Genomic DNA, 12,033 nt, shown 5'->3' on the forward strand with positions numbered 1-12,033 from the left:
AACAACAGGAACTTGTAAATACAAGAGGTTGGCAGTTGGCAGTTTACTGATAAAATCTTGCATTGTGAGCAACTGAAAGTCACCTACAGTCAACCTTGCAGAACAATCCCTGGTAAAATGGAAGTTCTCAAATCCTCCCCCACTCTTCTAATTGACAGCACCAAATGTGTCACGAATGAAGTCTTTGATCCACTTCAGTGATTCACAAGAAATACCCACTCAGGAAAATCTGCAAATGATGACTCAAGATTAAAACAAAATAAACAAAAGCAAACTATGAGGTCAAGCTATGCCAAAATATGCTATTTTATATACCAAAAGATAAAATCTATTATGGAAACAATTTATCGTTTGCTTCTAGAGTTATTAATCTGAAACAACTCAGTTTATTCCATGGAGAAACTGCATTGTATTCAGATATGAAGTTGTGAAGAAATCTGAATCCTTTTTAAGACTTGAGTAAGCTGAATCAGCTATAGAAGCAAGTAATGATATTGCCAAGTGCTGCCCTTCTTTCCATTAAAGGCTTTTTTAATTTGCTCACGACAGGTAGTTGAAGTATATTTTAAATTAGTGTGTTCTTTTCTTCTTTCTACTCTGTTGGTAGAGATTTCATATCCTTTCACTCATATCAATTTTTATTGAACATGCAAAAGCATTGCAGGGAAATGAGGCAACTGCATAAATGATAGTCATTTACAGAGATGGGCATACTTCCTTAGTCAAGCACTTCCCTTTAGTACAGTTTAATTTAGCAAAGTTTAATTTTCTATCGAAAAGCAAAGCTGACCTCATATTTGTGTTATAGAATTTACATGTATGCAATTTAACAAAACAGCATAATCCCATTTAAATTGTAATATCACAGTCTTTGAAAAATTTTAAATGCAACTATTTTTATTAGTAAGTGATGTTCCAGCAAGAAGTGATGAAAAAAATATGACATCTAGAACAGGCTGTGAAATAAACATTTTAAGGAACAATTAAGCCCTTTGTCCCATTCAGCTTATTTGTTAGTAATTTTCACTACCATTAATTGAATATTTGTTCAGTATGCTGTGTAGAAAATATCCTAAAATTAAATCTTTTGTATAGACATTATTTGTTTTTCCTATTTCTCCTATTATAAATGAGGAGTAAAAAGACATTACACCCTGAATCTTTGTTGGTGATTAGATATTTTCTGGGAAATTAGGTAAATGATAAAAATAAGTAGATATATTTGATTCATCTGTCTATGTTTAAAGATAGAGTATCATCCTGAGGTAATCAAAAATCAATGGCTTACAACTTGGCAGGTGAAATCACTGCCCTCCCCGCTACGGGGGATCAGACACTCAGGGGAGTGAATCTCCGTGACAATGTGGAATATGACTCCCGGGGAGGAATGTAGAGCCGGCATCGTGGGATGGAGAACATCTTCTTGACCAAAAGGGGGATGTGAAAGGAAATGAAATAAGCTTCAGTGGCAGAGAGTTTCCAAAAGGAGCCGAGAGGTCACTCTGGTGGGCACTTTTATGCACAATATAGACAACCCTTTTTAGGTTCTAATGAATTGGGGTAGCTGTTGGTAGATACCTGAAACTATCAAACTACAACCCAGAACCCATGAATCTTGAAGACAATTGTATAAAAATGTAGCTTATGAGGGGTGACAATGGGATTGGGAAAGCCATAAGGACCACACTCCCCTTTGCCTAGTTTGTGGATGGATGAGTAGAAAAATAGGGGAAGGAAACAAACAAACAAACAGACAGACAAAGGCACCCAGTGTTCTTTTTTACTTTAATTGCTCTTTTTCACTTTAATTATTATTCTTGTTATTTTTGTGTGTGTTGTAATGAAGGTGTCAGGGATTGATTTTGGTGATGAATGTACAACTATGTAATGGTACTGTGAACAATCGAATGTACGATTTGTTTTGTATGACTGCACGGTATGTGAATATATCTCAATACAATGAATATTAAAAAAAAAAGTCAATGCTTAAAATCCTGCTTCAATTCTAATAATTAATTGTGATGGCTTTGTAGATATGTATTAATTTTAATTTTATAACATCCTTGTCATATATTGTTCTCAACATACATATTTGTCATTTCAAAGAACTCTGTAGACCTTTGGAAAGAGAGTCTCCAATGCACTGTAGATTAAATGGCAATTGTTGCTTGATCCTTATGAGATAACATAAAATTGTTGTTGCTTATGGTAGTGATTATACCAGTAAATCTCATAAATTATATTTAATTGTTGATGCTAAAGAATAATTGATAGATTATTGGTGTTGTCACAAAATAGGAAATGGAAGATGGAGGGCAAAAAATCCAACATTCCTACTTATACACTTATACACTAGTAAATTGTCCACATTGAAAATTCCTTTTACTTCCATAATGCTTGCACTTTGTTATTTCTTCTCTTAAAAATATCATTTGGAAAATGCAAGGCCTTTGGATGCTAGCTCCCTTATACATAATCTCGTATGATAATTCATTATTCTATGGGAGTTGATCTAGATGAGAGCATTTGTTACACCAAGTTGGTGGAGGGAAGGGGATCATTTTTGTGTGGTTTTCTTTTGCAGAAATGCAGACTTTTTGCCAATTTTTATTGGCAAAACAGAAGAAACTTTTTGTTGTTTTTGTTTTAGAGTTAAGATTTTACTGCTGACTTACTGATCAAAATTCTTTATTCATTTTAAATGTGTATTGAAATGAGAGGATTAGAACAAGATATGTTGGTTAGATTGAACTGTAGGTTCTTGTTTTACAAGTGTGTGTCCCTATACTTTTGTGTAGGGGTAAAAAACAATGCTTAAAGATATTCTTTCTGAGAGTAAGCAGTTCTCAGATTTGGAGTGTCTTCTTTTGCTTTCAGTTTGCATTTAGAGTGTATCTTATTCTAGCTGGGAAGTAGTACTCTAACTTTAGAAGTGGTATAGTGAAATTATTCATATGTCTGAAATTGGTCTGTGTTGGTATTATGGTGTCTGTTGGGGTTCAGAAATAAGTAAGTTTAATAAACCAATTCAATATTGTGTCTTTTTTATTTAATGAAACCTAAATTGCACAAAATGATTCTCAGCCATTTAATTAAAGGCTAATTTCAGGTCACTAAATTATTTTATTTATATCAAGACAATATGGACACCACAGAATGATATGCTGGAATATTTTCAATATGCTTATTTTGTATTTCAGAGTAGTTAAACAGTTTACCTCTATCTTCACCAAGGACAGAGGGACAGGAATCCAGTCTTTCCAGAAATTATACATTTGTTGACTACCTGCTCTATACATAGAACTGCATGCTGTTTGGGGTGATTAAAAAGAAATGAAGCACCTCTTTTCTCTGTGAAGACTAAGGGCAAGTCAAGAAATAAAATATAAATGCAGACAATTAAAGGACAAAAGTAGTATAGTTTGTTAATTACTACAAGAACATGAAGGTAAAAAAGTACATTAGTGAAGGTTAAACTAAATCTTGAATTTTGACTATAGGCATGTAATTAAGCTGAACTACTTACAGTTGCTTAAATGCTTCAGACTCTTTCTTATCTCAAATATTTTATCCATTATGATCTTCTTGTGCCCTATTAGTCTGATATGTAAAACATTTTGAAGGTTTTCAGAGTAACTCAATGCCATCCTTCTTTAAGTCTCCTCTGGGCTACCACATGCAGAATTAATTATTTCCTCCTTTGTGCTTCATTAGCAACTAGAATATACTTTAACCATAACTATTCAGATACTTCTTCATTTCTCCCACTAAATCTTGAACCCCTAGAAGACAAGGCTTTATTCCTTTCATTCTGTATCCCCATTACCTACTGCATGCTCCCCAATTTTACTCCTCTACTTAAATCCTAATGTGGGAACAAGGAAGGAGTTTTCTTCTCTACACCCTGTCTCTGAAGGATCTAATTTGGTTCTGTAAATTTAAGTAAATTTATAATTGCAACCCAAGATTTCTTTAGTTATACTTCTGACTCTGAGATTTAACCTATATTCATCTATCTACTTGAAATATCCATTTGAGTGTGGTATAGGTATCTCTGACTCCACATTGGTAAACTCAACTCACTTTTCCCATAAACTACATTCCTTAACTATCTTGCTGCTTAAGGCAGGATATTAGAAGCCATCCTTTTATCTTTCACATAAAATTTATCATGACTCCCTGATAATTATACTTCCAAATTCCATTCTCCTTGATCTTCATCATTGTTGCCATGACCCAATGTTCTCTAACATCTTCCTCTCCTTCATTCATTATACTTCAATTACAATGACCTCTTTAGTGTATTCAAAATTTGGCTCCTACCTACTTCAGAACCTCTGCACAATTCTGGAAAAATTCAAATTAGTGTTCTTGGTATAACTACTTTCTTCTCTTTGTTCAGCTTTCAGGTTAATTTTTTCTCCCTAAGAACAATACAGGGCCACCCAATCTAAATTGGAACAAATTCTCACTCCGTTGTTTTCTTACATAGCACTTCATTTGTCTCCTTTACACTTAAATGTATTCTTTGTATTTACTTCTGCCTTTATTATTTAATATTTATTCCCTACTATAACTGAAGATAGTAATCATTTCACTACTATTTACCAAGCTCCTAGCACAAAGCCAAAAAAAAAAAAAAAAAAAAAAGGAACCACAAAAATACTTGTTAAAAAGATGAATGTGTAAATTGGCAATAGTCAGGAGAAATATCAGAATCAAAAAAATAGAGGAGGAAGAGAGGATTGTGGGAAGATGGTGGAGTAGGAAGCTCCAGGACTCATTCCCTCCACCAGAACAACTATTTAACAGGCAGGAACTATCTGAGTCAAATATCAAAGCTCTGGAGTCCAATACACTGTACAACATTCAGTGAAGAGCTGGAGGAAGAGGCTGGTAAATTATGGTAATACTAGTAATTGCTCAATCTGCATGGTGGTTACCAACACCTATCTCCACTCTCATGGCAGGCAGAAGTGGGCTCCGGGCCCTGGAGTAGTTTGCTTGTTCTAGAAAGAGACATAAAATCTACTTCGGTGGGTGGAGGCCAGTCACTGATCATGGCTTTTGATTAGTGATTTCAGATCTCTGGAGCAGCCATTGTTCCAATCTACCCCTGACAAAGCCGGCAGAGGAGACTTAAGATGCTGCACTTCCTGGAGCTGTGGAAACACTTGAAGGGCCACATTTTCTGGGCAAATCAAGAAGTGAAGGTTTGGGGAGATATGAAAGAAACCTGGCCCCTCTCTCATCTCCTATCCAGGGCAGTTTGGAGGTGTCCTGTGCTCCCTTTACAGACCCTTGGCCTAGTTCTGGTTGGGAGAGACTGATTTGCAAAACTCCTTTCCAGTAAGTTCCCCTCTCCCAGAATTTGCCCTCTAGGTAAAAGCAGCTTGAGACAACAAAAGCCAGTGTAGGACTAATTGAGGTGGATGGACTGAGATAAAGCTTACCTGCTTTAAATCCACAGCCGAGTACACAGGAAAGAGAGAGTTTCTGTCTTCTGGGAAGTAGAGGGGAAATCCAAGCTCCTGTAAATAGGGAAACTCCTAATCAACTAGCAAACACAAGCCAAGAAAAGGCACAGACACAGATAAGACACCTAGGACCCTCCAGTCTGCATTTGCCTCAGGTGGAACTTCCTGAAAGGAGGGCTGATGGTCAGGAAAATCTGTCATACTGCCTTCTGGTTACAAACTCAAGAAACAGACGTCTCAGGAATAAATCTCAGAGTTAACATTTGAAAATATTAAAATGTTGAATATGCAACAAGATTACAAGACAAATTAAGAAAAAAGAAAATGTGGCCCATCCAAATGAAGCAAAGGAAGAGGATAAAAGTATACCACCCTCCCCCCCAAAAAAAAATGAAGACCTGAATGGACAAAGACTTTAAAAACACCCAAGAAGATTAAGGAATATACAGAGAAAGAACTAAAGGATATCAGGAAAACAATGAATGAACAATATTAGAATCTCAATAAAGAGATAGAAATTTTAAAAAGAAAGCAAACAGTACTGAAGTTGAAGACCACAGTAACTGAAATAAAAAATTCCCAGGAGAGTTTTAACAGCAGTTGAAGCTAGCAGAAGTGAGGTCAGCGAACTCAAAGACAAGCCAATTGAAATTAGTTAGGCTGAGAAGCAGAAAGAAAAAAGAATTACAGAAAGCAAACATGTAATAAGAGACCTCTGAAACCAATGTAGGCATTATGGGAGTCCCAGAAGTAGAAAGAAGAGAGAAAAGGGTAAAAGGAGTATTTGAAGAAATAATAAGAGAAAATGTCCTAAACATAGCAAAAGACATGAATATGCACATTTACGAACACCAAACAGGATAAACTTGATGAAAAATGCACCCCATGATACACTGATCAAACTGTCAAATGCAAGAACAAGAAGAGAGTTTGAAAACTGCAAGAGAAAAGCAACATTTTACGTACAAGGGAATCCCAACAAAATTGAATGCTCATTATTTCTCATCAGAAACCTTGGAGGCAAGAAGGCAGTGAGTTGAAATATTAAAGTGTTTAAAGAAAACAACCTTCAACCAATTATTTTATATTTGGAAATACATTCTTTCATAAAAGAGGGAAAGATTAAGAAATCCCCAGAAAAACAAAAGCTGAGAGAGTTCATCACCACTAAACCTGCCCTACAAGCAGTGCTAAAGAAAGGAAAAGGCACAACACATAAGGAAATTAAAACCTCCAGTAAAGGTACCCATTTGGGTAATTAATTAATGCTAGTATTATTGTATTGTATTCTCTGGTATGTAATGCCACTTTTTACTTCCTACACATACTAAATGAAAATGCTTAAAAAGTAATTATAGAGCCATGGTTTTGGACCATGCACAAATATATAATTGGTAACAAGTACAAAAAAAGATGTGGGGACAGAGGGGTATGGCATAAGCATATGTGTGTGCATGCCATTGAAGTCAAGTTGGTTTTAAATGAAATATGATTGCTATATATTTAGGATGCTTAATTTTAACCCCAGGTAACCACAACAAAAATATGAAAAAATACACCAAAATAGAAATGAGAAAGCACTCAAAATGGTACAACACACACACAAAAAGTCAAATTCTTATAAAAATAGACATTAGTAGAAGAATTGAGGAACAATTAAAAGGCAGAGATTGGCAGAATGGATAAAAAAGCATAGCCCAACTGTATGTTGTCTACAAGAGGTTCACTTTAAATTCAAAGACATAAGTAGGTTGAAAGTGAAAACATGGAGAAAATATAACATGAAAGTAGTAAACAAAGGAGAGCTGGGATAGCTGTACTAATATAAGATAAAACAAACTTTAAGTCAAAAACAGTTATGAGGGATAATGCCAGTTGTATCTATTCAACAAGAAGACAACTATAAATGTATATGCATCTAAAAACAGAGCTTCAAAATATATTAAGCAAATTTTGACAGATGTGAAGGCAGAAATTGACAGTCATACATTAATAACAGATACTTTAATACACCATTTTCAATATTGAATAGAACATCCAGGCAGAAGATAAATAAGGAAATAGAGGACATAAATGATACTCTAAACCAACCAGAACTAACAGAAATATAAATATTATATACATATAAATTTCAACCAACAAAAGCAGAGTGCACATCCTTCTAGAGTGCACATGGATCATTCTCCAGGATAGACCATATCTTGGGGAACAAAATAAGTCTCAATAAATTCAAAGCTATTGAAACCATATATTGTATATTCTCTGACCACAATTGAATGAAGCTAGAAATCAATAACAGATGGAGAAATGGAAACCTCACAAATATTAGAAAATTAAAAATCAAATCCTTAAACAACCAAGGGTTAAAGAGGAGATCACAACCATTACCTAACACAAGTTCCTTAAGGATGCTTCCCTATGTTTTCTTCCAGGAGTTTTACAGTTCTGGCTTGTATATTTAGGTATTTGATCCCTTTTTAGTAGGTTTTTGTATATGAAGCATGGTTGACAAATTGAATTGAGGCTTTGGAAATAACCCCTCACATTTATGGCCAACTGATTTTTGACATGAGGCAAAAATTACTCAGTTGGGAAAGAATAGTTTCTTCAACAAATGCTACTGGAAAAACTGAATCTCCATTTACTCAAGAATGAAGGAGGACCCCTATCACGCAAAAGCCTTGAATAGATATTTCTCCATACTATGTATACAAATGGCCTACAAACGCATGAAAAGATGCTCAGTATCATTAGCCATAAGGTAATGCAAATCAGAGTTACAATGAGTCACCATTTCACACTAACTAAAATGGCTCTTTAAAAAAAAAGTGGAAAATTACAGGTGTTGGATAGGAACGTTCACCATTGCTGGAGGGAATGCAAATGGTGCAACAGCTGTGACAGAAACCTTGGCAGTTCCTCAGAAAGTTAAATACAGAATTACTACCATATGACCCGGCAATACCACTTCTAAGTCCAAACCCAAAAGAATTACAATAGGGTCTCAAACAGATATTTGCACACTGATGTTCACAGCAGCATTATTCACAATTGCCAAAAGATGAAAGCAACCCAAGTGCCCATCAACTGACGAATGGATAAACAAAATGAGGTATATACACACAATGGAATACTATTCAGGCATAAAAAGGAATGAAGCTCTGATACACACAATAACATGGATGAAGCTTGAAGACATCATGTTGAGTGAAATAAGCCAGACACAAAAGGACAAATATTGTATGATCTCACTGATATGAAATAATTATAATGAGCAAACTTGGAGTCAGAATCTAGAATATATGTTACCATTACCAGTAGGACAGGGTAAGGATAGCGAATAGGGAGTTAAGGATTAAAAAGGACTGATAAAATGTTTTGGTAGTGGCTGGTGATAATGGTAGCACACCATTGTGTACATAATTCAGAGCCCTGGAATATGCATATTTCAATGTGTTTAAAAGGGGAAATGTTAGGTTACATATATGTTGCTACAATAAAAAATTTAAAAATTCATGGACATGCACAACACAAACAGTGAATCCTAAGTTAAACCATGGACTATAGTTAATATAGTTTTTTTAACTACAAGATATTTATAATATATAATATATATAACTATAATATAGTTATAATATATACATATTATAATAATTATATTATAACTATAATAATATAGTTATATAATTATAATATACCATTATAGTTATAATAATATAATAAACGTTTAAAAGTTTTATATTATAAAAGTTATAATATTATTATATTATAAAAGTTATTGATAAAAATATGCTTTCATCAGTTGTAACAAATGTATCACACCAATGTAGGGTGTTAATAATAGGGTAGTATATGTGAATCCTGCATTTTATGCATGATTGTTCTATAAATCCACAACGTCTGTCTAAAAAAATAAAAGAAAAGAAGTAGAACTAAAATGCAATAATGTAAGCTCCATGAACACAGGTACTTTTTGTTTTTAATCACTGTATCCCATTTGTCTAAAGGCAACGTGACATTACATGTGCTTAATAAATATTTGTCAAATAAATTAAAGAATTTGAAAATCAATATTTAAAGTAATTTTGAATGACAACATGCATGTTGGGACCTGCTTCTGAGATAAGTAAAAATTAAACCCTTTTTCTGTTCCATGAACACATGGGTAAGGCCACTTTGTTTGCTAAAAATAGTCTGTTAAATGTATTCATTGTCTTCCAAATCCATGAATAAAAGGAGTAAAAAGTGAAAAGAGCTCTTTGGGTTGCTGTATTAGTTAATGCAATCAAGGTAATGAAGATGTCTGAAATAACTTAAGAAGCCAGGAACACTGTAATAAATTTACTAACTATCAGAGTGACTTTCATTGGGAAGAGAAGAAAAGCACTGACATTTTAAAGTTTGATCTGGAAGTTAAAAAAAAAAAAAAGCAAGAATTTCAAAGAAGCTAAAGTATGTATTTGATGATATAAAACTTCTATAAAGATTGGTTTTCTTACTGTTCATTTGATAATTTTCCAAAAAAAAAAAAAGTCTTTACACCAACAGGTATAGCATTTATTTTTTCTGTAAATCTATGCCTTATGCTATCTTCTCCTACCCCACAAATATTTTCTTCCATCCACTCACTCCATCAAATGGTGTAAAAGAATTCTAAGATAACTGCTTTGTTTTGGAAAACTCACAATGGAGAAAACAAAAAATGATTTGTATGAAGAGCAAAATAATTACCGATAGTTTGGGTTTAATTTTAAATGACAGACAATTCTCAATCTTATTTTTTATAGAAAGTGACAAGGGAAATAAATTACATGTAATTAATTGTGCTTCCAATTCTGTAAAGTTTCATAAATGTAATATAAATATCTTTCTAAAAATTATTTATATACAAGCCCTTACTTAAGTTATAACCCTTTATAAAGGCATATAATATTTAATCCTAATTAAGTTCTACATAAATTAGTATTATGTGCATTGAGTATTTCATAACATAAATCATTTCTTATCTCTTCTCAAAAAGTAATGACATTATGTAGCTTTTCTTATGTTTAATGATGCTTGTTTCATAATGTGCTATGGAAGACAGAAAAATTTTCCTTATAAGCTCCAATACCACTGACACAACCATGAAATTATTCTTTTTTTAAATTAAGTAAAAGATGTGATTCATAAGATTTTGGGTAGTGGTAATAACAAGGTGCACAAAAGATTCTATGTGAAAGTATAGTAATATAATGAGGAGGGGCTTATTGATAAATTGTTCTGTGGAATCCTGGTTTGGCTTATTTTTTATCTTTGAATACCAGAATCTTCCCTAAATCAGTTGAAACCTGTAGCTCATAATTATAAACAGGATGGCACTATTTTGTTATAATGGAGTACTTCAATTTAATTGGTGTTTCAATTGTAAGAGTGCCATTGAACTTTAATGACACACTTTGAAAGTCTGAGAGTAAAAAGTATGTGTGTGTTCCAACCTGTGAAGGCTTAGCTTCTCTAAAGCAAGATTCCTTAACCAAAATGCTATTAACATATTAGGCCAGATAATATATTGGGGGGGAGGGGAGCCTCCTCTGCATATTGCAAAACAGTTAGCGGCTCTCTGGCCTCTACCCACTAGTTGTCAGTAGCATCACCTCACTCTGTTATGAAAACCAAAAATCTTTCCAGATATTGTCAAATGTCTTCAGGGGTAAGTTGCCCTAGGTTGAGCAGGACTGCTACTTTCAAAGGCTGTTGAGTCAACCAGCTAGCCACTTATAAGTATACACATTTGGATCCTTGCTCTTGGAAAGAACATGCAAATACAGCATGCTTTCTTACCTGTATCTGGACTTTTATCCTTCTGGAAGCCCAAAGTGAAATCTATAGCTTATATTTAAAATATCAAAGCTAAGCTTCTCTCCTCAGGAACCCACTACTAACCAGTGGCCAATCCTCTTTTCGGTGGACACTATGGGACTCAGGTCATGAGAACTTTACCCTTTACCTACTACTCCAGTCACCTGAGCTAGATACCCTCTCCTCCTGACATAGTGAGGACAGAAGGTGGCAATCACATTTGCTTCATTCAATCACTGTTTTCTGTTAATGGCCACATTTTTAGAAAAATAAATCTACCCTAGTTTCATGTTCGAAGCTAAAAAAATAATCTTTACCCAATTCCCTCTTTAAAACATTTCTTTGTTTACAAAATACACTTGTTAAAATTTTCCATTTCTTTAGAAGACAATAGTGGTATGTGCCCTTCATTGACTCAAATAATGTATGAGAACTGTGGTTTGGATGGCATTATGGGTCAAAATTGTCTACTCTGGAGAAAATAATAAAAAAGAACAGTGGACATTCGCACCTTCAGATGAGTCATCAGACTGGTGGGTGCTGCACCAGTTTCAGTGAGCAGGCTAAGCCACTCTCATCCACTTCTGTTGCTAAATAGGCAACTAGAGTTTTAGGTCTGTAGAATTTCCAGATACATGAAGAAATCCATTTTACAGCAGAGGACATGAGTAGTGAAATTAATATTGGAATATCACTTGGTATCTAATTTGTTAGG

Source organism: Choloepus didactylus, chromosome 3 (genome assembly GCF_015220235.1).
Source record: "Choloepus didactylus isolate mChoDid1 chromosome 3, mChoDid1.pri, whole genome shotgun sequence".
In the NCBI taxonomy this organism is placed as follows: Eukaryota; Metazoa; Chordata; class Mammalia; order Pilosa; family Megalonychidae; genus Choloepus; species Choloepus didactylus.